This window comes from Chinchilla lanigera, unplaced genomic scaffold, assembly GCF_000276665.1.
Source record: "Chinchilla lanigera isolate Chin_1 unplaced genomic scaffold, ChiLan1.0 scaffold00084, whole genome shotgun sequence".
Taxonomy (NCBI): Eukaryota; Metazoa; Chordata; class Mammalia; order Rodentia; family Chinchillidae; genus Chinchilla; species Chinchilla lanigera.
The window spans coordinates 1,403,158-1,428,910 of NW_004955485.1; the positions used below are offsets into that span (position 1 = coordinate 1,403,158).

At 46.2% G+C, this 25,753-nt stretch overlaps 1 long non-coding RNA gene across 1 annotated transcript; it reads right to left on the minus strand.

Moving 5' to 3' along the window:
- Positions 1 to 17,212: 17,212 nt before the first annotated feature.
- LOC102018834 lies at positions 17,213 to 24,547 on the minus strand. The gene is made up of 3 exons (XR_263904.2): positions 24,367 to 24,547; positions 18,697 to 18,806; positions 17,213 to 17,491 (listed from the first exon to the last, which is right to left on the minus strand). It is a non-coding gene; the product is annotated as an uncharacterized LOC102018834 (long non-coding RNA).
- Between the last annotated feature and the right edge of the window lie 1,206 nt (positions 24,548 to 25,753).

Consider the following 25,753-nt stretch of genomic DNA (forward strand, 5'->3'; position numbering starts at 1 on the left):
AGGGGGCACACAGATGCAGCCTGGATGGATAATGGAGGAGGAAAAAAAAAGATACGTAGCTCCTCCTCCCAGAGAGGAGGTTTAAAGGACTAAGAAAGGGACTTAACCCCCTTGCCAAACAAGGGGTCTTCATACTGCACACCCCAAAAAACAGCAGGCTTCCATCACCCTCTTAAGCAAAGTCTATGTTTCACTATTCTTTTTATTCTTAAATCTGATGGGGGTCTTATTGCTATTCATGAGTTTCTGCTCTGTATTGCATAATGTGTGTGCTGGTGGGGCAGATACTGGTCCTTTAATTAATAAGTTGCTGGACAATGGGAAGCCACATGGAAAACAGACTGAGAACGTATTGTACCCTGCAGCGTCCTGGACTTTGAGGTACAGAGCACAGCGACTGAATGGGACTTTGTGTTGTCTTCCTGGACAGCAGCGTGAGTGTGGGCTCTGTGTGATGGATTGCCAGTGCCCAGAAGAGTGAGTGGACAGTAATAGACTGGCAGCTGTTCACCAAAACCCATTCACTCGAGATCCCTGCTCTCTTCTGGGACACCCACCTTCCCAGCCTAGCCAGGCGGCGGGGTGTGGCTGTAGGAGCGAGTCCTAGCCAACAGAATGTGAGTGGAAGTGACGAAGGTGTGTTCCGTCCCTCATCCCTCCTCCATGGATGGACACAGGGAAGGATGGGGTCCCAGGCCCTAGGGAAGCAGTGGCAAACCTATGGCACACGAGCCGCAGCGGGCACGCAGAGCTTTCTCAGTCGGCACTAGACCCAACTCGCCCCAGCGTGGTCCAATAGCGGAGCATCGGATAACAGTGACACAGGGACTGTGTTAGCACGTTGTGATAAATAAGTGGGCTCGGGGTTGCAGTTTGGGGACCCTAAAAGATCTCTCAAAGGCACTGCCCTAGGGGACAGTGCGGCCACCTACTGGAAGGAACCTGAACCATGGCAGGCAAACCCGAACAGTCTTCAGGCTGTTGGGTGAGCAGAAAATAAACCATTGTTTCTGAGCAATAAAAACATTTTGTTGCCCCCGGCTGAGTCTATTAATACAAGAACAATGTGGTTTGCTCTGTATCTGCTTAACCCTTGCTCTTCAGGTCTTACATGTACTGTATATCTTTAATTATCCTGAGCTGAGTTTTGTAACTGTGATATAGCAGGGTCTACTTTCATGCTTCTGCATGTGAATTTCCGAGTTTCCCGGCACCATTTAATGACGATGACTGCCCTCTGTCCTGTGTGCGTCCTCAGCACGTTTGTGGGCAGTGAGATGTGTGGCTTTACTTTAGCTTCTCTGTTCAAGTCGATTGCTCTAGGTGTCTGTGAAAGTAGTTTTAAAACCAACTGTTTCATGCCATCAGGTCCGGGGGGGCTCATCCCAGGCCCACGCAGCTTAACAAAGTACTTGTTACCTACAAATGCGCCTGTCTTTTCTGAGAAGTTTTGGCGACCTGAAATTTCCCATTTCCATTTTCCTTACCCTTGTGAGACTTTACTGCTGTTTATAGATTGCTATTCCAGGTAGTGATCTATCAGCCTCCACCTAGTATTGCACTGTTCAACTCTCTCTCTCTCCCTTTCTCTCTCTCTCTCCCTCTCTCCACCCCCCATAAGAGAAAAACTAAGAAACTGAATATTTTCCTTTGTCTCAAGTACAGTAGGTTGCCTCTTCTGATGCCATGGCATTGACTTCTGTTTGTTGATGACAGATTCTATAAAAGCAGTTTATCAAGGTACTTTCCTATACAAAAAAATTTTTTTCCCTAAAATAAATTCTGGTTCCAGCTAGTAATATCATAAAAAAATGTTAAAACTTTGTACTATATGTACATGATAGACTACAGCATGGCCTTTTTAGCCCTAGGACTAAATTAACTTTCAGGTCAGTAGGGCCGTCATGTACAGTTGTAAAGGTTATATATGAAGCAACTCTAGAAGGCATATTTACATATAGTCTGTGTGACCAGTAATCTCTAAAGTTTATAGTTCATGACCAATGTGTTATAGCCCTGTCTCAATAACATCCCACCATCTGACTAATTATCCACTCAGTGACCTAACTCTACATTCCTGGAGGAAGAGAAAAACATTTTGGTCATCCATTTTGAGTCAGTCATCCATTTTGAGTCAATCATCCATTTTGAGTCAGTCATCCATTTTGAGACAGTCATCCATTTTGAGTCAGTTGCCTACTCCTGTCCAATCAGGTATGCTCAAATTGGAAACATCATATTGTAGAGATGCAGAGCTTCACTCTTTTTCAGAAGCCCGGGTAGAAGGAGTAGAAAGCATTTCTCAAAGGAAAGGTTTTAGGAGAAGAGTAGGCAGACATCTGAAAACTCAGCATGGCTAGTGGTAGAAGAACATGAATAGCCAAAGGATGTAGAGACGTATAATTTAAAATAATATTTTTCGAACAGTGAACTCTGACCCATTAATGGGCTGTCAAATCATTTGGGTGAGCCATACTTTTAAAATATAAAAATGAGGGCTGGGGAAGTAGCTTAATGAATGAGCTCTTACCTAGCAATCCCCGATACCCAGTACTGCACCATAGGAAGAAAGAAAAAGGAAGAAAGATAGAAAGAAAGGAGGAAAAAGAAAGAAAGGAAGGAAGGAAGGAAGAGAGAAAGAAAGGAAAGAAAAGAAAGAAAGAAAGGAGGATAAAGAAGGAAAGGAAGGAAGGAAGGAAGGAAGGAAGAAAGAAAAAGAAAGAAAGAAAGAAAGGAAAAGAAAAAAAGGAGAGAAAGTGATTGGAAAATATCAGCATGCAAGCCACCTAGTCAAGGTATTGTTTTATGAAACTGTTTTAATTATGCATTCTTATAGGATTAGTATGTAAAGTGTGGATTGTGATAAAAAACATTAAATATCAAATCAAGATCAAAACCAACCAGTGCCCTTCACTCCTATTGACCAGTCCACAGCTTTGCCACGGGTACCTGGGAATGTAAGTCTGTGAGGGTCTCTCTGGTCCTCGTCACTTCAACTGCTCCTGTGATTTTCACTGAACTTTTGTTATAAGCCTGGCTCTTGCTCTCCTTGCATCCCATCTCAAACTTTCCTCCTCCGCACTCCACACCTTCCCCCAGCTCTGGGAGATGGCAAGTTGGAGAAGTCAAGGCAGACTGAGTTCCAAGATCAGCCTTCCCTTGCCCCGCTTAGTGGTCTGTGTCACCCTCTTTGGTTCCCAGTCATTCTCACCTGGCAGACGGTTGGTCTCCAGCCTGAAGCTGGGCTTCAAGGCAACTGTGCTCACCCAGTGGTGGGGGGCACACGGCAGAGGTCCATTTCCTGGGTGGCACACGGCAGCCTAACCCACACAATTGGCTTCTGTGTGAATTTTCTGCTCGGTCTCTCTGTGCTGAGGCTTTACACGCTGCCTTGATTTTTTAAGCCATATCGTCTTGGGGACAGGACAGTGTACCTCACATTTCCCTCTCTGGACAGGCAGTGGTTAGGTCCCTGGTCAGAATGTGAAGGAGCGCAGGGCCCTCTCTTCCAGGGCCCCCTCCCCCGTGACTCCTGTGGAGATCACTCAAATGCCAGCTGAGAACAATAGCGTACAACAGACATGTACGCTGGGCTGCCTTCTTACTGCTTCTCCTGTCTGTGGATTCCCTCTCTGGAACTTTCACTCTCTGTTTTTCTATAACTATGTCCTGTTTTTTGTTTTTTTTTTAACAAGTTTGGATCTTCTGAGCACCCATGGCCTTTGCTTACTTCCCTCCTTAACATAGCTCTCTCCTCTCTTTTGAACTGGCCAAGCCTTGGAAGGACATCCCGAACTCATTCTAGTAACCGCCCTCACCCTCTTCCCCTGTAAGGTCGCCAGGTTTAACAGGTACCAATACACAGCATGTGGAGGACCACCGGGAGGACTCTCCTTGAAAGAAGAGCAGTTATCTTCATCTTGGCTAAACCTGGCTCTATTTCCATGTACCCATACGTACAGGGCTGCCTAGGACTTTTCCTTATCCCCTCAATTGGCTTTAAGCAATGTAAATCAGTCCAGGTGAGGAGTTGATGTGTAGTCTTTGAAGCGAGGAGACAGGTCAGTGCTGCCCCGCCGTGTAGCTCCCCAAAAGCATGTGTGAGTGGGGTTGGGGGGCACACTCCATGCTGTGGGTTGGGTCTGAGCCTTGAGATAAGAGGCTCTGATTTCCCAGGACATAAAAAATTACAGTCTGAGCTAAAGCACTGCCCCCAAAACATGAGCGCTAATTGTGCTATGCAGATTGCTCTTTTTGCATATCCACTCTCTGCATGTAACAGAGGTGATTTCAGGCCTCCAGTAGCCCAGCTCACAGCACTCCTGTTCTAGCCAGTCTCACAGTCACTCATCCTCGAGCCACTCCCTTCTTCATGAATTAATAAAACCCGGTTCCGCCCTGGGTCGAGGCCTTTGTTCGGGTTAACCATCACCCTAGCTGGATGTAGGACCTCCTTGGCTCCCCACAACTGCAGATGCACCTTAGTGTCTTTATTCTTGCCATGGGTTGCCGTGGTAGTGGTAATACTGGAATTAACTCAATAGAATTCCAATAACTTTTCCATGAGATTACAAATATAAATTTCCCAGACCTCAAGGAGGACCAGGAAGGGTTCTCAAGCACAGCACCCTGTTAAATTCAAATTTCAGATAAAAAGTAAATAGTATTTGCATGTCCCTAAGTACATGCAAGTATTCCAGAATATTCTTCTACTCCAAAATGATTTATCTTTTATCTGAAATTCAGATTTAACCAAGCACTGTGTATTTTATCTGGCAACCCTACATCTTCAATTCTTTGCTAAGGGAATAGCCTTAAGCCCTCCTTCTCTCCCCCGCTCTGTTTCCTTCCCTCACTTTTCCTCCTCTCCCCTCCCTTCTCCCTTCCCTCTTTCTTCTCCTTGCTCCTCTACTCCTTCTCTTTTCCCTCTTCCCCCCCTTCTTCTCCCTCCCCCTCCCTCTCCTCCTTCTTCTTCATCCTCTTCTGGTTCTTTTCAGCTACACCCTCTTCTTCGTGCACAGGTAGGTGGTCATGCTCTGCTCAGGGACCCCACTCAACCTTCACCCCCAAGGTCATAGCTGAGTGGATCAGGAGTGAATGCCTCCCTCCAGGGTATTAGTTTCTAAGTGAACACATACACTGTACGTTAGCTGGCTGCAAAAGTTTTCACAAAAGGAAAATAGTGATGAAGTGAAATGAAATCACTGAGTCTGACAATGACAGGGTACTAGGGACTTGTGAGCTAGCCTGTCCATGGGAATGAACTCCAACCACCAGTTCCCAGACCAAGAACCAAGCTGCTTACAGCCCACCCGGGCCATAGGTCTCTCTCTTCCAGGGTGGTCTGGTGTGCTTTCCCTCAGGTTCACATGAGATATCTGCCTATTTGGCTGATCTTTCTATTTCTGTCCTCATGGTGACCCTCCATAATCTCTGAGTAGGGTTCACCCAGAATAGAAGAACTTTTGCCTGCAGTGCTCTTCCCTACCCCTATCCTGGGGAAGCCTGTTCTTGACCCCCTCACCCCATCTTTTATTGCCTGGAAACCTTCCAGATACTGACGTCTGCTGGAGCTAACTTGGGCACTGTGCTTTGTCCCACTGCCAATCTCTCCAAAATCTGGATTTGGACGTCTTCCTGTGTCCATTAACCAGTGCCTCGTAAGGTGCTTAGCACATACCAGGAGACCGATAAGCGCGGGCACCAATGTGCTCTGATCCTTTCTCATGGGGTAGTTGTGGTGCTGAGGGGTTAGAAACCATGTGAGGTCCAGCTCTGCAGCCTCCTGCTTATGTAACCTCGGGGAAGGAGTCAAATCTCAGCCTCCATCTTCTCCTCTGTGAAGTGATGGTGGTATTATCTTTCTGTTTGGGCTGTTGTTAGGTTTAAAATAGCGGATATGTGAAAGCCTATACCACCTAATAAGCCCTCCGAGAACATTAACCTCATCTGAGTGTAAGAGGGTCCTCTAGGAGGGTTGCGTGTCAGAACCTCATACAAGCAGGCAGCACACAAACAAATCCCATGATACAAGGTTCTTTCTGACAAAGGATGGCAACCATGTGGTGACCAGCTGGCAAGAGAATAAGCTGAGTTTTTATAGTTTGCTGAGCTTTCAGGTTGAAAATTCTGCAATTTTGAACAAATTTTTAATGTCAGAGTTATTAATCTTATTTGCAAGCAAGACCCTTACCGTTACTTTCATATTAAACTCTTTTAAATACAGCCAAATCAAATTTGCTTAAAACCCCCTTATTCTGAACACCATGATTTGAGGGAGGAGGAAATGAAAAATGAACTGTATAATGCAAAATGGATGACATTTTATGGTCCCGCACGGCTGTGTGTCCCAGCATTGCCTTAGCCTCTGGATCTGCTCAGCATTCACTCAGGAATTTTTAAAATGTCATAACAGCACACTCTCGAAATAAAACGCTCCCGCACCCCCCAAGTGTGCAATATTGTCGGGATGTTTTATCCGCTGCCATATATCTTGCACATGACGAATCCATTTCCCCAAACAAACCATCACACATGTCCACAATGTCTATAAATTTTGACTCCTGACATCTATGCAATTACCCTCTGGCGTCTGGATTGCCCTGAATTGAGCATACTTGGAGGGTACTGTTTTTAGAGAATGAAGGAATGTCACTCTTTACTTTCTGATGGGTCCCCTCTGGAGAAAATGATGTCAGAACCGTGCAAGCCTTAACCCTCCTGGAGAAAGCCCCAGCTACTTTCCCCAGAGAACAGGAGATTAAGCAGGACTGATCTGTAAGCGTCTCCACCTCTAGGGGTGATAACAAGGTCACTCTGTACTTAGTTTTGCCTTTATATTAATACATCTGGCATGGATAGAGTTTCTTTCCAAAGTGCTTTCCTATTTATGAGCTCATTTAGCCCTCACAGGGAAGGAAAGGGAGCTGGCCAGGGAGTGCAAGCCTGAGTGTCCTCTGCTCTGTGGCCGGGCAAGTCACTTCGCCTCTCTTGGTTTCAGTTTCTCTCTCTTTGCAGCGGTGTTGTTAACTGCCCAAGGTTGTTGAAATGCAAATGTGCCCCTGGGCTGGGCAGGAAAGTGCTTTGGGAAATAGCAAAAACTATAGACATAAACAGGCTGTGGCAATAAAAGTCATTTACACATCCTGGAAGTTGTAGGGCTGGAAGAAACCTACGAAATAACACAGTGAAGAGGTTTTCGGTCCTTTATCTTGTGAGTCCAGGACTTTGCTTTGGCAGGCTCAGATTTCTGGCCTCACACTTGCAGAGACTCCTGCACTATAGAGCTGGCTGCCATTGCTGGTCCCGGCTTCTTCTCCATGGCCCTGCCCCAAGAAAGTATATCGGGAAGTGAGAGACATATTATGATAAAAGTAACCTCGATTTCACTCTATGGTCTGCAAATGCAAACTCACCTAACCTGACTTCAAAAAAGATGAAATTTGTTGATTTATGAAATAAAAGGATATCCAGGAGGAGATGATCAGTCCTCCTGGCTGGATCCAGGGACTCAAATAGTTTCTTTGGGACTCGGTTCTGCTTTTCTGTATATTGACATTGTCAGACAGAAACTCTCTGTGAGTCATAGATTCTGGCTGTCTTAGACTTGTGTCCTCAAAGCTTAGTGCTTCCTGTGAAAACAGCTTTCTTTTCCTAAGAGTTTCAGTGGAAGTCCTATGGTTAGTCTCTCTCTCTTTCTCTCTCTCTCTGGATAGAGGTGGGGTGGCCTCATCTGCAAGGCATGGACTAAGGGTAGGTGTGGAGGATTCCTCAAAGGGAAAATGGAGGGACTGTTGATAACAATATAAGAAAGGAGGGGCTGGGGATTTAGCTCAGTGGCAAAGCGCCTGCCTGGCAAGTGTAAGGTCGTGAGTTCAATTCCTGGTACCGGAAGAAAAGACAAAAAAAAAAAAAAAAAAGAAAGGAATCTAGAAGGGCAAAACTAACATACTACAGTAAATATGATACTTGGATGATCAGTACTAAGTACTCACAACACACATTCCCTATGTGTTGTGATTTACTAGTACGGTCAAAAACCTCTGGTTTAATTAACCTTCTCACTTTAAAGATTTTATTGTTCTTCGATAAATTTGTTTTAAGCGTAATTAGTGGAAGTTTTGTTTATGGTTTTGATGCTTCATTAGTGGTTTTCTGAATGTAAGGAGCCAATGTGAAGGGTCTCCTCACAAGTTTCCTAAAAGAATTCACTTTTCTGGAGGTTGAGGGGAAGCCTGGTGCATATAGAAGGAATCCGTACTTCTTACTGGGGGAAACAAAACATTTCAGAATTATTTTTGATTTCCCACTTTTTCAAGACGCAGGGGTGGTAGCAGGAGATGCAAGTCTTTTCATCTTGATTTAGAGACAAATAAATCAAAATAGAGATTTGGGCTCATGGTGAGGCAGCAGGATTAGCTATCTCCATCACTTGAGTTGCTTCATGAAGGCTAGTCCTCCAATAAACCTCAAAATAAACAGTCTTGGGCACTAATGCACTTTCTTAATAAGATGTAGTTCAGCCGGGCATGGTGGCGCACACCTGTAATCCCAGCACTCAGGAGGCTGAGGCAGGAGGATCGCTGAGAGTTCGAGGCCAGCCTGGGCTACAAAGTGAGCTCAAGGCCAGCCTGAACTGCATAGTGAGACCCTGTCTCAAAAAGACAAAAAAAAAAAAGATGTAGTTCAACCGGGTCAGGCCATTCCACTATCTGGAGGTTCATGCATAATAACTGAATTTAGGGGTGATTTTGAGTTAGCAGATACTTGTTGAAGACCACTACTAGTTGTTGCACTGAGGGTGTTTTGGGCTGCAAGTAATAAAAACTCAATTCTAGCAGCTTGAAAATACATAAGCAATTTATTTATTCATTCATTCATTTAATTGTGCTGAGGATTCACCCCAGGGCTCTGTGCGTGTTAGGTAGGCCCTCTACCACTGAGCTATACCCTGCGCCCAGACAGGAATTTCCAACTCCAGTGGTAAGGTGTCCTTCCAGCCAGGCTCGAAGCAGAAGTTCAACACCACCACCAAAGACCCAGTTCTTCCTCTTTTCTCAGACTCCTAGGGTGTCTGCTTCATCCTGTCTTACCTGGCTGCCTCGTGATCGCAGGATGGCTGCCATTATGTTTCAAGAACTACATGCTTCCTTGCTTATTCATGGGAAATGAAAACAGTTGTCCAGTTTGTAAGGGTGAAGCAGTTCTTTCCCAAAAAGCAGCTCCTCACGTTCCCCAGTTCAAGCTGGGCCATGTTCTCCCTAGTCATAAAACAAACCTGGTGGCCGGGAAGAGGTGAGAAGCTGGTAACCAGTGAGTGACCCTGTCTGGTACCATGCCCGGAAGCACCTGGGCTGAACGTATGTGTGGGGAGGTCTTGCCTACGTGGAAATTCATGTATTGTTAACAGGAAAAGGGGCCGGGGGTGGTGGTGCCCACCTGTAATCCCAGCAGTCAGGAGGCTGAGGCAGGAGGATCATTGCTAGTTCAAGACCAGCCTGCGCTACAAAGTGAGCTCAAGGCCAGCCTGAACTGCATAGCGAGACCCTATCTCAGAAAGACAAAAAAAAAAAAAACAAACCAAACCAAAACAAAACAAAAACAGGTAAAGGGGACTGAATGTAAAAATCCATGTTATTTCTGTTAATGTGTAGAATGGCACCAATACAACAAGAGGATCAAGTTTAAGGAGGGAAGAGAGAATAGTTTTAATTTTGGATATTTTGGGTGAAATGTCTGCAGAATATTTGGACAATGCTGTTGGGGAGAAAGTTAAGGACCCAGGACTCAAAAATTCAGGTCTAGTCTGAAGATAAATAGATCAATATCAATATCTATAATTATATCTATATCTGCATCTATAAGTACCTTGATAGGAAGGTAGAGATATGGGAGTTACAGGCTTGACAGTAGACGTGGGGGTGCCAGATGTATGCCCCAGGATAGTGTAGGCGCCCTGACACCTATAAGCATGAGAAAAGAAAGGGGGTCTGGGAGACTGCAAAACTATGGGGAGCATTGTGTGAGGAAAGCCAAAGACATGGAGAGGTTTAGGAAGGAGGGAGAGGTGGTCTCAGAAGCCGGGTTAGATGAAGTTCAGCCAGGGTCTCTGCAGTTGGGCAACTGGAGGGTCCCTAGTTCTCTGTGGAGGGCTCAGTGAGGAGGAAGGGGGCGCCATGTGGGCCGGCAGTGATGGGGGGCCACATTCTGCAGAGCCTGCCCTGAAGATCACAGGAAGAGCGGCAGAACTCGGATGGGAGGGTGGAGGCCACCTCTCCTGACAGGGTTTAAAGAGGCCACCCACGCTTCGTATCGGGCCGTGTAACCTCACGATGCTCCTCTCCCAGACGGGGTGGGCAGGTATGGGTACCGGAGCCAGACCTGGGATCTACCACCCATGGTGGGTTACAGAACCCAGGTCCTAGGGACTTCCTCTCCCTAGACTGCATAAGGGCTGATGCCACCCGGGGTGCCAGCTGTAATGTGCTCAGGAATCCAGGTACCTTTCTGTCCCTCCTGCCCACTCTAAGCTAGCCCAAGAGCATCTTTCCAAGGCAGTGTGGACATCCCGGGTGATGATGGCATCTCCATGTCTCTGTGAATTTTACCTCGCCTGAGGGAAGGCACTACCCTACACTCCTTCCAAACCCTGTACAAGCACCTTCCAGAACCTTCCTAAACTACTTGGTAAGACATCCAGGCTCCCAGCCCTTTCCCCTTTGCTCCTGTCCTCATCTTACAAATTGACCCTGATCTGTTTCAAAACCCAAGTGAGATCTGGGAGAAGGGTGGGCCCTGGGAGGATCTGATGATCATTTTTCAGTAGACCTTAGTTCCTTTATTGCTTCTATCTGTTGCTGACGGTGTCCCACCCCTCACGGCTGACCTGTGGAAAACACCCTGGCCTGCTGGACAAGGCCTAGGGCCAAGCTTTGATGACCAGGCCCGTATCTGAGGTATCACCAGCCTAGCTTCTCTTTCGACCATTCCCACTTCCGAGAAACCCCCAAGGAGAGGGTTTCTGAGACTTGACCAAGAAAAGGGAGGGTCCAGGGCCACCATCAATGCCTGGAATCAGCACCCGCAGGTGTCCCTGCTCTTGCTGGCCTGCTGCACTGTGATCACCTCTCTGCGCTGTGCCCCAGACCTGCGCTCTGGAACCCCGAGCCGCTTCTGAAGTGTGAGAGGATGACAGAAATGGCAAGAAGGCCTTAGAGGAGTACTTGGCCAGGACTAAACTCTGCCCTCGTCTGGGCCCGAGGTGCTGCCTTCTGCAGCAGAGGAGCTATTGACCTTTTGGGGAATCCACACTCCACCCCAGGCCTTGATAGCAGAGCATCTGTTACTTAGGGTTCTAAGTGCCCCAGGCCTTGTTTTTCGCCTCTATCTTCTTTGAGTTGGCAATTCACGTTAGTGGGAATTCCTACACACGGACCTCCTCCGTGCTCCACACTGTGTGCCAATAGCAGGGCCACACAAGTAGATTTTTCTTATCTTTAACTCACTTCTTGTGCTAATGGTTCAACTCCAAAAAACAGTATTTATGCAAGTAATGTAAGCAGGGAATGAATCAACTTTGTATTTGGTTTCTGAAGAAATATAATCAAGGCACTATGGCAAGTTACCACAGTGGAAAGCTACGCTGCCCAACTGGTATCCACAGGTGGCTATGTAAAGGAAATTAAGTAAAAACTAGAGCTCGCTTTCTCAGTCACACTGACCGGAGCAGGTGCGCAGACCAGTGGTTAGGCACCAGGCTCTTGGACAGCGCAAAATCAGTCTCACCTGAGAAAGTCCTGTTGGAGTTTGGGCCTAGAGGGGGACTTCAGAGTATAGATATAGGCGCCCCTGGACCCAGAAGGACAGCAGAATTAAACAGAAGAGGAGCGGAAGGCTTGTTAGGTGTTCCGAGGTTGGAATGAACCTGGGTCAATGCCCGGGAGACAGGACTAGAAGGAGAGCCTCCTTTGGAAAGCTACTGTGAAAGCTACCGTTCCTCCGGGGGTAACAGGCAGGGGGCGTACACCCGGGAAACCCTCCTTCCTCCTCCCTCAGCTTTCGGCCCCCTCGTCCTGCCCTTCAGGCTTATTCCTTACTACAGGAGGAGGCCATTCCACTTTGGGCTGCTGATCTCAGAGGAGTGGTGGCTTGGCATCATGGCTCCAGCTGGATAGCGCTCCTGGGGAGGGACCGAGACACCAGGGACCGATGGCTTCACTCTCCACCCAGCCTGGCCTCTGAATCTCCTCCGCCAACTGGGGGATGATGGACAGCCTAGAAGCCACACCCACCCGAGTTCAAGTACTGTCTTTTTCATTTAGCAGCCACGTGTCTCATAGCCAAGTAATTAGAATTCTCCAAACCTCAGCCTACCCATCTGCAAAATGGGAATGATCATATCACTGACTTTCAGGGTGGTTATGAAGATTCAATGGGACTGATGTTTCCAGAGGGCTTGGGAGAACTGGTGACAAAATGAGTGTAACCTTTTAATGAAGTTATTCCTTATATAGTTTAGAGGTTCACTGCTGCTATTATTTCCACTTCCCTCCTAATTTTTAAAAAAATGTATGTGATTGAGTTAGCTTATTAGTTTTTAAAAATCATTTATATTGTGACATATAAGAACATTTTCTGTACCCTAAGATTTTAAAGACAGTTTCTTGTATTTCCTGTTAAAAGTGTTTTAATTTTTTTTCTTGCAGCATACTTACTTCAAATGCATACACTGTAAGGTAGGGCATGGTGGCACACACCTGTAATCCCAGGACTCAGGAGGCTGAGGCAGGCCTGGGCTGCATAGTGAACTCAAGGCCAGCCTGAACTACACAGTGAGACCTTGTCTCAAAAAAAAAAAAAAAAAGAATGCACACACTAACTATAAAAATGCAGCTTCGTGAATTTTTCACCAAGCCAACACACTCACCTGTCCAGAGCAGATCAAGAAAGAACATTATCAGAAGTCAGGAAGCCCCACTCGGGTCTCCTAAAGGTTGTAATTGCCTCTGGCCAGGGCGACCCCAACCTGACTTCCAATGTTACATGTTGTTCTTTCCCTGTCCGGACCCATAAAGCAGATCTGGGTGGAGTCTTGTTATGCAGGAGCTGTTATGTATTTGTCCGTTTTCATGGCTTTATATTATGTAACTGTGTGCATGTACCACGATGTATTTATTCATTCTACTGCTTTGGGGTGGGTTCGGATTTTCTGGCTACCGTGGACACAAGTACAAATTTCTGTTGGGGGTGCAGACCCAGGGGAGGGGGCTCACTCCTCGGTTGGTATTAACGTCAGCAAATGTTAGATCAGGAGGGCCTGGGGGCGCATCTCGTCTGCTGTACGTCAGGTAAGGGGTTGCAGTGCGGGCTCTGACCTGCCTGCGGTCACAAAGCTCACACAGCTCACCTTGGCAGGACTAGCCCCAAATCACCCTGCTGCTCCTTTGGGAGGTCAGCTGGGCCCTCTTTCTTCAAGCCCCGAGCCAGTCTCCCTCTTCCCATCACCAGCCCACCACCCTGGGGATACAATTGCTTTTTGATTCAGTTGCAGGCTCTGTCTGTTTTGATGAGATTTTTCCTAAAGCCCAGAACACACTCAGGCTCTTTTGTGCTGGCTCCTGCGGTGAAGACTGTCTGCCAGGACACCTTCCCTGAGCACCCCGCTGCTGCGCTGCGGCACCCCCGTTACACGTGTGGCGTGCCTGGGGGTCTCCTCCTCTGTGGCTTCTTAGCACTGTCTTGCCTGTGGTGTGGAGCTGTCTGGTAACCCCAGAGCACGTGTAATAGAAAGCGCTCTCCTTGCCTGGCCTGTGACAGCTGGTGATGATGTGTGTCACCCACCGATCCCCGCTCTGCCTGGGGGTGTCGTGGGCCTCTGTGGATCTGTAACGTCCAAGTGTGTTCCTCGGATCCCTGGGTGGTGCTGATAGGAGCCCAGCGATGTGGGAGACTTGAGCTGCCCAGGCCATCCTGGGTCCTGGCATTAGCCACTGTGCTGGGATGCTGGCACATCCTACACTGGCCAACTCTTCTTTTTAGGGACTTTGGCAAATTTCATGTTGCTAAGCCCGCAGGACACGCTGCTTAGCACGCTGCTCCCTCACCTCCTGTACTGTTAAGCTCTAAGAGTCTGACAGTCCTACATAAATTGCTCCCCACGCACTTCTAGCACCCCAGCTTCCCCTCACTTCATTTTTATTTCTTGGTGGTGCTTTCCACCACCTCACATACTATGGGTTTTTTTGTTATTATTATTTGTCTTTTCCATGATAGATAGAGATTTCCATTGACTTTGATTTCTACTGTATCAATACTGACTAGAATAGGTCTTGGCACTTAGTAGGACTAAAAATTAATTTCCCTAAGTATCTGAATGAATTCATAAGTTATCTAGAATTGGTGTGTTGGTCCTGTTGTCTTTTTTTTAGGTTCTCAAAGTCAAAAGTGTCTATCCTACCCACTTTCTTAGACTATATAGCACCTAGACATTTGCCATAGAAATGATCCGCTCAGAAGTGATTTTTATGGGGAATAGTTTTACTTTTCTACCCTGTAACACAAAGACTGGGCATGCGAGATGGGAGGAGCAGATCCTTTAGCTGAAGTATAGCCACCTTTGGTTGAAGCTGGAACGTACGGCCTTCCAAGTTTAATATCCACGAGTGTCTCTGCTGCCAATTAGGGGCTCAGTCACCTTTGGCTTTGCCATGGGGCTGCTGAGTGCAGGGCCGAGACTATATTATGTGCTTACTAAATATTGCTTGATGTGGGGCTGGGGATTTAGCTCAGCGGCAAAGCACCTGCCTGGCAAGCGCAAGGTCGTGAGTTCGGTTCCTGGTACCAGAGAAAAACCAAAAAAAAAAAAAAAAAAAATTGCTTGATGCAGTCTTTCTCATGTGTACTACTCATTATTTTTCTAGAGCAGCAAGGCTTTGCAAAGAGCTGACTGTTTCTCTAATTCTGCATACCTACTTTTGGAAAGTTTGAGCTCCCTGGGAAAAAGTCCTGAGTATTGTCCACTGTGTATGTTATCCACACATTGACTCTTGTATTAAATGAAACTGAGCATCTGCTATGTACTGGGAACTGTGCTCGGCCCTGCCAATGTAGAAAAGAACTGGGGTAGATCCTGGCATCAGGGGCCTCCAGCCATGGGAAGGTGGGATATATAATACTTACCATGATTGAGAATGTGGGGAGGGCTTTCTTATGGGACACATTGCACTTGAACCCTGAATATAAGTAGAAATTAGCCAGGTGCTGGCAACTGGGGAAGAAGTGATGATGTGGCTTCATTCAGAGGCAACAAGAGTTGCACAAGTCCTGAGGCCCAAACGGAGGTGAGCCTTTGAGAGGCCTAGAGAAGGTGCACGGATTAGGTGGAGTGTTGGATGGAGCCTTGCTTGGCATAGTATTTAAGGCTTGCTATGGTCTGGATGAATGTTCCCAAAGGTCCGTGTGTAAAGACTTGGTCTCTAGTGGGGCAGAAATAGGAGATGGGTGTAGACCTTTAAGTTGTGATGCCTGATGGGAAGTGCTTAGGTCATCAGGGTGTGCTTTACAGGGACTGTGGGAACCTGGTTTCTTTCTGTTTCCATCTGCCTCCTGGCTCAGGATGTGATTGCTTGCTCTGCCATGTGTTCTTTTTTTTTGGGGTTGGGGGTGGTTTTATTTTTAAAATTTTTATTAGTACATGTTTGCAGTACGTAATGATTATATTCATTGCAGGGAACTGGTACGTGTACACTGTCTATAAAACATCTCAATTCTTTTTTCCCCCTTCCTCTATGTAACCCCCTTAAATTTTTTTTCCAATATCGTATTCATTTATTTATAAATCCTTCTGTGGGGTGCTAACTAATTGTAAACTTGTAACACCTAGCTGAAACTGAATCAGCCTGGTGGTTCTGAGGTGCAAGGCCCACCTGAGGATTGTTGCCAACAGCATAAAAGGAGAACTGGAGAGGAAGATCATGTGCTATTGATTCTCCTGGAGAAGCTTGTCATGCTGGCTTTCCTGATATGAACTTGGCTGTTCTTATCATTGGAGGAGCTCCAGTCTTTGCTGTCACTGAGGATGGATGAAGTTCTCTTGGGGGAGCTCTGGCCCTTACTTTGAGCATCACTTCTTGGCTCCAGTGCAGATCCCTCAGCATGCTGGCACAGGTCCTTCACCCCACTGATGTAGACTTTCTGACTTCCACCGTTGACCTTTGGGCCTTCCCAGTGCAGATCCTTGATACAGACTTGCATGAGACATTGTTGTGGGCTCCAGGCCTCCAGCTTGACTCATGCAGGACATTGATGTGGGATCCAGGCCCTTAGTTGGATTCTTTGGGTCTCTAGCACATGGACAGATCTCCTGCACTTTTCTGCATTTGACTTTTTGGGTGAATATTATAAAATAATCCTATAATTATGTGTCCTGTATTAAATCCATTCCCTTGTAAACCCTGACTACAACATCTTCCTTATAAAGTTAATTATTATACATAAAGATTAACCGCCAAACTAAGAGGTCAAAAACACCATATAGAATATATAGGACAATTATACACTCTTTATACTGATTACAATAACTTTTTCCTCTCTTTCCTGTTGCCTGTCTTTTGTTTCGTACATTATAATCCGGGTTTCTCATATAAGAGAAACCATGGGATTTTTAAGCTTGTGTTTCTGATTTACACCACTTAACATCTCAAGGTGTCTCCATTTCCCTACCAATGACGGAGTTTAACCTTCCCCACTGACGTGTGTTCTTGCCATGATGAGCCACCCTCCCCAGGGGTCCAAACCCCTGGTGCCACCCAATCTTGAATTTGAACCTCTAGAAGAGTGAGTCAAAATAGACCTCTGTGTTTCATAAGGAGCCTGCCTCAGGTATTTTGTTATAATAATGGAAAGCAGACTAATATAAAGTTTTAGATTGTGAAATCCTGCTCGGACTTTTATGTAATTGTGTATTTTTAAAGTACGCACAACAAGTTGTTTTGATATACATAGTGACATGTATAATACCTTCCAAGTTCTTCTCTACTGCTGTAAACAGTAAATCTCCTTTTAAAAGATGGGAGAATACTACATTATGCATGTAAATATGACCACAATTTCTTTTTCCATTCATCTGTCAGCAGACCCTTTGGCTGTTTCTGTGTTTTAAGTCTGCTTGCAGTCAGCAGGCCCTGTGAGGTGGAGATCGTGGTGCACAACAAAATCTTCTTTAGAGATTTTATTTCCCCCCTTAAGCCCACATGACTCCAATCTCACCCAACTTCAAAGAAAGGAAGGAAGACTTGGTTGGCTATGAGGTCATACAAGAGCAGCTTTTAGCTTTGCTTTCTGCATTTCAGAGTCGCGCTTCCTTTGCTCAAAGCTGCTGGAAGGCCTCTTTGTGCCAAAGAGCTGGGCGAAGCTGCGGGGACAGCCTGTTTTCACAGCTGCGCTGAACTCCAACCTCGGAGCTGTCCATCCCTCTCCTTACACGCCTGCGACTCTGGCAAAGAGAGAAAGGATGTAAATCCTGTGCTCCCACATGTGTTCCAAGCTCATTTGTCTCTGAGCTTCACCCAGGGGCCTCTTAAGTGCTGACTGTTAAGTAGTGGGCCGCAACTGCAGGGAAGGGGACTGTTTAGCATAACAGCAAGGCCTACCCCACGGGCAAATCCGTGCTGGTGCTGCAGGTGTGCCTTGCTTCACACAATAAAGGCATTGACAAAGCCCTAGACTGATGAGACCACACGCTGCAGCTTGAGGCCATCACCTCATTTTACAGGGGAGGAACCTGCTTTTCTCATAAGTTTGGTGAACTATAGGGTCTCCAATGACTTCTCCAATCTTGACAGTCTGTGCTTTTATGAAGATGTGTAGATATCAGATTTTAAACAATACATTGTGGGAACAGAGTTCTTTCTGTGCTGCAGACAGTGCAAAGCACTTTTCCTGTTCTCCTGCTTAGTCTTTAGAATAGCATCTGGGTCAGGAGTCTCTTGCCTGCTTTATAGATGCAGCTTTAAGAGGAAATGTAGGTTGCCAAAGATCTCACAGCTAACAGGAGCAGAACGGACTTTCTGGTGTTAAGTGCTTGGGATGTGGGAAAATTCCTCCAGTGTCTGTGACCCCACTGTAGGCTGAGCTTTGGTCACCTCTAAGAACTAAGAAAAAACAAAAAACGGGCAGTATGCTTTTCACCCTCATCACGTGAGTGCGGGGAACCAGCCCACAGACAGCTTGGCTTTGTAGTGTTTTGCTCTCCAGGATCAGTTAGTCTGGGGTCCACGAGGGCCTAGAGGTTACCTTGTCCCAGGTCACCAAGAAGTAACGGGCTAGAACAGCAGGGTGAAGTAGAAGACACTTTGTGGAAACAAGTAAGGTTAAGCGACTCTACTGGAGGAATGTGTGTTGTTTCCAGGCCTTCCATTGAGGGGATGTGTGGAACACGCTATCGTCATTTTTCTTAGAAATCTTCAGGGTTCTTGTTGCATCTGCTCCTTGTTTTGTGAATATAGCCCAAAGCAGGCCCCGCAGCGGCTCCCAGGCCTCCTGCTCACTCTGCTGCTTTCCTGATAAGCCCTATAAGCCTGCAAAGATCTCAGTTATCCACCGGTATCTGTGCTGTCTTTCCCTTCACCTGGGCCATGTAGGGTGAGGAGACTTCTGCAGGAGGCAAATGCACAAACACCACACACATGTTCCAATTACCTGCACTGAGGGTCCCAGCGTCAATTACTTTCAGGAATCAGGCAGGTCGGATGATGAATAAGGCCTACTGGGTGAGCACTGGGTTGTATTATTGAAGTCTTGCTGATCCACTGCAAAATTGAAGCAGAATCATGGGTCCTAGGAGACTTTAGAGTCCTAGGAGAACTTAGAGTACTATGAGAACTACCTTAATTCCTTCCAAGGCAGGGTCCCAGTGACTTAGGAACTCCTACTAGGCTCTGCCTCTGAAAGGTCCCACACCCTGTCAACATTGCCACTCAGGGAAACATACTTCCAACACAAATCTTTGTGGGACAAGTCACATCCAAATCACAGCAGTGACTACTTAACAATATCTTAAAGTACCATGTAGGGCAAGTTAAATTCATTTCTATGAGCCCAAATCAGCCCACAGATATCCAGAATCACCTAATTCTACACTGTGCTTGTTGCGTTTATGGATGCAGTGCTTTCTTTTGATATTTTTAGTGCCCTAGTGTTTGCAAAGCCCAGCTGGCTGGGAGAGTTCAGGGTGAACTGATAAGAACACTCAGGTTTCAGTCTTATTCTGTGATAAACAGCAGTGTGGGCTTATACACCTGAGTATCTTGGTTTGGTTTGAGCCTCCTTAGCTTTGAAATGAAGTCACTGGTGAAGGCATCTTTAGGATTCCTTCTATTCCCCAAATCCCATGTCTATGGCTTTAATTTATAGGATTTAATTGGAATATTTTGTTTGTATCTAATGATGGGAGAGAAAGGAAAAGAGAAGGAAGGGAAATATATACACATAAGATAGCTAAGATAATTGTACTATGGATTTCTATTAGTCTACTGAAAGGAACAGTTCATGCTTATATTGTTTGATGAATTTAGCATGCCTATATCTGGTAATCTTCAACTACTTTGAAGGTAACAATATGCAATATAATAACCATTGTTAATTTCCTATCATCTTGTTTCAAAATTCTGTATCATTTTTATTGTTGTTTTAAAATTCTCTTCAAAAATTTTTTCAAAATAAAACAAAAAATAAAATAAAATATCCAGACTAAGCACTTAGAGATTCAGGTTGAAATTGCACTCTGAAAACAAATCTGATTTAAGAGAGTGAAGGATCCTTTGAAGTATGATATTTTCCAGTGGATTCCCTAGAAGAAGAGGAAAAGTAAGGCTTCCCTCTAAAAGTAAATGTCACTGTTGTCAGGCAGCTCCTTTTAGAAATGGCTCGCCAATTAAATGTTACCAGGTTTTTGGGGTGCTTGCTTCTTAGTTCCAAATCCTTCTTGTTTCGAACAAAGAATTGAACAAGAGAAGCTAAAAAATGGGGCCAAAGTTTATTTGAAAAGCGAGGAGGTGGAGAGTGAGGGAGAAACTCTCTGCAGAGTGAACTTGGGCCAAACAAAAGAGAGGAAAAGTTAAAAGCAGAAATAAAAGTACACCCTGGGGCTGGGAGACACAGGGCGGGCATCCAAGAAGAGGCACGATCATGGGCTCTTCATGGGGTCTGAGTCCTTTTATGCCACCCACACCTCATGGGAACTGGTGAGAACTTGTTACATACATGGTCCTGAGAGGCCATGGCGTGTAGATCCTGGGACCCGCCATGCCTTTCTTCCCAGCCAGTCTAAGCCACGCCCTATCTGCTATCTCATTTCTCCCTCACAGACAAATTCCATCATTCTTTATGGGCTGCTGAGGGAGTAGAGGACTCTGTCTTCCATAGCTCCTTTGAGCTGGAAGGGGCTATAGAGTCTACCTACTAGGGATGGTGTGTTCTCCTACTCCCTGGGGGGCTGCGCCTATTGATTTTCCAAGGAGACTTCAGATATGTCTCTCTGGTTCGCTTTCCAGTGCATGACTGTAAACTGCTTGGGAAAATGGACTATCTCTAGGAGCTGTAGAATTTCCTGCCTGTTCTTTTTAGCTGATTGCTTACTGGTCAATAAGCCTCTTTCTTTCTGCATTCTTCTGGATTGCTGCATGGGTGTGTAACACCAGAAAGGCATATTTGGAGTCAATGTAGATGTTTAATTTTGTGCTTTTCCTAATATCAGTGGCCAAGTAAGAGCTATTCATTCTGCTTTTTGAACAGAGGTTCCTAGAGGGAGAGGTTGAGCCTCAGCAACCTGTTGTGAGCTGATAACTGCATAACCTGCCTTTTTGGACAAAGCTACTTCCATCAGTGAGCCACACCTCAGTTCCTCAGAGAACTAATCACTCTCGATTAGTATAGTTATGAACGGCTCAACACACTTCTTTATTTCCCTAGTAAGAGCAGGGCCTCAGGGCCCAGGCAGTGGCTTGGTGTAGTCTTGTGCTCAGTATCCAGTCTTTCTGCACTTGAAATAGGAACATTGGTTGTCCCTGGGTTTATCTCCAGACAACCAGGATCAGTATAAAGCATTACCAATTGTGATATCTATAATCTTAGCCTGTTTTTGTCCATCCTCTGGGCCCTGGTTGTTGAACACAGAGAGGGCCATGTCCAGTAATTGGGCCATGGGTATCTGTAGGCCCATCTAAAGTTGTTGCATCTTATGTTGAATATCTGGGGCTGTAAACTAGAATATTACATCATTCAAAGGCAAACAGAAATTGAGAGTCTAGATGTAAGGGGATGAAGGGAAATGTGTCTTATAAATGTAAGGCTGAGAACCAATTAGTGTCCCCTGGAATTTGGGAGAGAACTGTATATGGCTCTGCCACTGGAGGACAGATTGGAATAACAGCCTCATCCCTGAGGGAAAGGTCCTCTTCTGCCCCCATGCTCTTGATTAGTATAGTTATGAACCACCCAACACACTTCTTTATCTCCCTGGTAAAAGCAGCTAGCAAATCAGACATCATTCTTAGTGCCCCAGTAGTATTACAGTCCCAGTTTGGTTGTGTTGAAGGAGGAATAACCTTTACAGGGGGGTTTCTTTGCTTTTTTAAAGCACATTAATCATTTGCATAGTTTTTTGTTTTGTTTTGTTTTTGTTTTGTTTTGTTTTGTTTTGTTTGGTACTGGGAATTCAACTCAGGACCTTGAGCTTTCAAGGCAGGTGCTGTGCCACTGAGCTACTGCATATCCCTGAGCCACTTGCATAGTTTTTAGCCTTCTGCAGGATTCCTTGTCTCCCTGCTTTGCACTGTCAGGCGCTTATAACTGTAAAAGGGGCCTGACTTATTGGTCTGGAGCTATCAGGAGGAGTTGGACGAGACCTCCCAGCATCATCGAACAGATCAGAAAGACCCACACCCCTGCTGTGAGATAAGTGAGGGTTCCAGGCCTGGGTCTTCCTAGTTTTTGAGCATTTCCTGTGATAAAGAGTTACAAAAGACTCTACATAAGGGGCTTAATTCCACTTCTTCTGTCATAAGCAGAGATGCTGTAACTGGAGAACAGTCTCAGGGTTTAGAACACCATCCCATCCCCATCCTTTGCCACCTCCTAGTTCATACTGGGCCTAAACCACAGCCAAACAGATAAGATTTTTCTGTTTTAAGTTGTCAGGATCAGACTTTTCCCATACATCAAGGGTACGGCCTTGCGGTGAAGTCAGTGGAATCTGTGTGGTGATGAGATCCACGAGGTTTCCCATTTGCTTGGCTTGGGGCCCATAGACAGGAGACAGCCAAGTCTTGGCTACTTAAAATGGCATACAGCCAGGTGCGGTGGCACAAGCCTGTACTCCCTGCACTTGGCAGGCTGAGGCAGGAGGATTGCTATGAGTTCTAGGTCAGCCTTGGCTGCATATCGAGACCCTGATTCCCTCCCCCACAAAAAAGCATTCTGTGTAGAAAGAGAAGAGACCAAAGTGTTTCATAAGATGTCTCCTATGAGATCCTAACAGAAACTAGAGGGACATCTCTGTCCAAACCTTAGGCTGATGCTGGCATCAAGAACCAAAAGCAACAAAAGAAGGCTTTTGTCGCTATAGTGAGACCCATTAACTCATGAGGAAGAAGAGGGTTAAATCCACTGCTGGCCTTGCTTCCTTTAGTTTAGTTTCTTTAACTCCCATAAAGTAAGGGTGGAACTTTCCCAAGCAACCCAGCTGAGCCACTGAAATGGCTCTCACAGAGTGAGACCATATGGGGAAAACATCTCTTGCGTTTACTCCAGTAGAAAAAGGGTCAGGAACGGGGATGGCTTGCTTTTGTACACTCACAGTCACTTCAGTTCCCTTTTAAACGCTGTTGAACACTGCTCTGCGCAGGCCATCAGGCAGAGGTCTTTAGCTCCTCTGCATTTAAACAGGGAAGAAATGTAGGCCACAAGTCAGTAGCCTCGGGTGGGCTCTTGGACAGGCAGGCGTGTGCCGTTGTGGCCTACGTGCACGGCCAGCTCTAGCATCTCTTGCTGTGCCAGCACCAGTGGCCCGAGAAGGGCAGAAGGGCACGTGAGGGGATTCCCAGAAAAGTCAGCTGCACAGCTCAGAGAAGGCCTTGTTGCTCCCTGCTCCAGTGCTGCTGTCGTGCCTGGCACTCTTGGCTCAGTGTGGGTCCGACAAGTCAGAGGGGACCTTCGGGCCTTTGGCCTCCAGGCAGGCCAAACAGCTTCGGCCCACCCACGCTTAGCCCTGTGGACTCAGGCCCCGGCACGCCCTGGTCTGGCCCCCTGCCTCTGTGGGGCTGTGCCTCTGGCACTGCTCATTACCATGGAAATGCAGAAGCCGAGGGCTGTAAGCACCGGGCAGGGGCTCCACACATAGACCCGAAGGCGTGCACACCTGGGCGGCCTGGCCGGCTCTCCACACCGCCAAGGGACTCGGCACCATGTACTCGCTGTTCCGGCTGGCTCCAACCCCGTGGGGCCTCGTTTTCGTCTCCACTCAGTGCCACTGAGGCCTGCCATTTGGGGTGGGTGCCACTGACGTGACCACCTAGGTCGCCCCTCTACCCCCAGCGGGGCTGTTCAGCTTGCCCTGTGCCCAGGGCAGCCAAAAGCCTTAGAGGTTTTTAAAGCACGCAGTTTATTGTTTGTCTGAGCCCACCCGGCGCCCTGGTAAGATGATCGTGCCCTGCTGGGAACAGGCCTCCACTACCGCTGGTGCTGCTCGCGTGCTCTCCTGCTGCCCCATTTCGCCCTGTCCCAGGCGGTGAGAGTTCTTAAACTATCCACGCACACTGTTCTCTCCCACGTGGGAAGAAAGAGGTTCCTCTTCCTTGTTCTCCACAAGCCTGCATTGTCTAAAACCAGAGGCTTGGCTTCTAAGACCAGTTACTTAAAAAAAAAAAGAAAGAAAAATGAAAAAAGATGGGAGCCAGTGACAAGGCCCGTAACAGGACAAGATGATGGCTGGCCACGTGGCAAGGCAACATGGTGAGTGGCCGTGTGGCAAGGCAATATGGTGGCACTCTGGACCAAAACCCAACCCCGAGAGAGAAATGCCATTTACAAACTAGAGTAAGTGAGGACCGGGGTAATTTCCAAAAAGGGCAGCAAATGTGTGGACAACAACGCGTACTCATGGAATGAGTACAAAGTGCTAGAAAGAAAATTGAAAGCCTACGTTCCTTCCCCCATCAACCACGGCAGGGCCAGGAGGCCTCTCTCTAGTGCCGTGTGAAGAGCATCTCAGATTCCCGGAGTTGGGCGCAGTGTGAGGGGAAGAAGAAGAAGAAGAAAAAAGTCTCCATGGAGAGAAACAACAACAAAAAATGCACTCAACATGTGCCTTACCTTAGTTTCCTGGTACCTGAGCTCCAGGGCCTTCTTGGCTCCAACTGAACAAGACAGGCTAACCTGTGCTGTCTTAAATTGAACAGGACAAGCTAAAAATGCAGCCAAAGCTTATTTAAAAAGCTAGGGGTGGAGAGTAAGGGAGAAATTGGCTCTGCAGAGTGAACTTGGGCCAAACAAAAGACAGGAAATTTAAAAGCAGAAGTGAAAGTACACCCTGGGGCTGGGAGACACAGGCCGGGTGCCCACGAAGAGGCACGATAGTGGGTGCATACGGGGTCCTGAGAGGCCATGCTGTGTAGATCCTGGGATCCCGCCGTGCTTCTCTTCCCAGCCAGTCTAAGCCATGCCCTATCTGCTGTCTCACCACCACACTTCCCAGATCACAAAAAGTGTTAGGAACTTCGTATGAAATCTAAGGAGAGCCGGTAAAGGAAGGGTGACAAGTATATTAACAGAGAATAGTAAGAACAGGCAAAGGTAAAGAGGAATCAGTACGTTTATTTATTGCTATTGGAAGTGAAAAATGGTGCAGGCACTCTGAAGAGTGTGTTAATATTTCTTCTAAATATGAAGCACAGTGTTACTATATGACTCCGCAATTTCACTTCTTGGTTTATATCCAAGGGAAGTAAACTCATATGTGTATAAAATGTTTATACCAGTAGTATTCATACTTACTAAAAATGGAAACAGCTCATAGGTCCTCTTGAATGGATAAATAAAATGTGCTGTATCTTTTTAAATGGATTGTTCTATAACAAAAGCAATGAAGTTCTGATACATGCTACATCATAGATCCTGAGAATAGGGGGCTGGGGATTTAGCTCAGTGGCACAGCGCCTGCCCGGCAAGTGCAAGGTCATGAGTTCGATCCTCTGTACTGGAAAACAAAAAACAAAAAACAAACAAACAAACAAAAAATCCTGAGAATACCAGGCTAAATGAAAGAAGCCCATCACAGAGGGCCTTATATTGTATGATTTTATTTTTATGAAACGCTCAGAGAGACAGAAAGCAGATTACTGGTTGCTAATACTAGGGAGGATGGGGGAAATGAGGAATTATGCTAAAGGATATGGTAAGTTTCTTGGCAGGAGGGGATGAAAATGTCCTAAAATTGACTGTGATGATGGCTGTGTAATTCAGTGAATATACCAAAATCCACTGAGCTGGATACTTCAAATTGGTGAATTTTAGGATATGTAAACTATATTGAATAAAGCTGTTTTATAAGGGAATACTAAAAAATAATATTTAAGTGAAGTGGTAGACGAATAAAAAGTTTTTTTTAACTATATTGAATAAAGCTGTTTTATAAGGGAATACTAAAAAATAATATTTAAGTGAAGTGGTAGACGAATAAAAAGTTTTTTTTTAAATTCCT